This window comes from Syngnathus typhle, linkage group LG18 (assembly GCF_033458585.1).
Source record: "Syngnathus typhle isolate RoL2023-S1 ecotype Sweden linkage group LG18, RoL_Styp_1.0, whole genome shotgun sequence".
In the NCBI taxonomy this organism is placed as follows: domain Eukaryota; kingdom Metazoa; phylum Chordata; class Actinopteri; order Syngnathiformes; family Syngnathidae; genus Syngnathus; species Syngnathus typhle.
This window is the reverse complement of record NC_083755.1, coordinates 2353218-2353989: the sequence shown is the minus strand read 5'-3', so window position 1 is coordinate 2353989 and position 772 is coordinate 2353218. Positions and strand designations below refer to the sequence as shown.

Here is a 772-nt window from a genome sequence, read left to right as displayed (position 1 = left end):
CCGGAGGTATGAGTCCATCCAGAATCGTGTCATTGCTTGGCTTTTCGGTGCATTTGGTGTAAGGAGCGCGCTTCGCAGGTGCAGGGCAACATATCTGCTTCCGAGGCTTTAAGAAGAGCTTTAAGTCTGGCACTCCTTTTCCTCCCTTTTTTTTGTTTTTCTTCATGGTGTCCTTCTTCAGTCTCTCCAACTTGGATTTCCAGATGAAGTAAAAAATGGCTCGGTCCAACTCTAAAAGCACCTTCATTGTTGGGATAAAACAGAACTGATTAGTAAAACCAAGGGTAAAATCACCACTTTTATGGTTAAAATTCTCTCTTCTATGGTCAGCTCTCTTAATCCTCCAAACCCAAGAACAGATACTACACTTGATTTTAGCCAAAAGGCCGAAAAGCGATGGAGTATACGAGTGATGGACTCGCTTACATGTTACGAACGGAGTGTGGAAATGGAGCAGGGAGACCAAGTGCAGCTTGGACCACGGTTTATTGAAGCAAACTCAAAAGACTCGGCAAACTGACAAGACTTACTAACAAAACCAACAACAGAGACGTGAGACAAAAAGACAGGGTGACATTACCAAGACAGGAACCAAAAAAAACTCATAACAGTGACAAACACATCAATGCTCCGACAGGGAGTGATACACAGACAGGACTTAAAATACAAGACAGGTAACAAGAGGCAGGTGAGAATGATCGCACTGATCATGGGCACACAGGAGGGGAGGGGTGAGCACACAGACACACGGACAAAACTATGACAACATGGA

General features: G+C 44.3%; 1 non-coding gene across 1 annotated transcript; it reads right to left on the bottom strand.

Annotated features, from left to right (window-relative positions):
* Positions 1-203: 203 nt before the first annotated feature.
* On the bottom strand, positions 204-398 carry LOC133143275 (U2 spliceosomal RNA). The gene has a single exon (XR_009710397.1). It is a non-coding gene; the product is annotated as a U2 spliceosomal RNA (small nuclear RNA).
* Between the last annotated feature and the right edge of the window lie 374 nt (positions 399-772).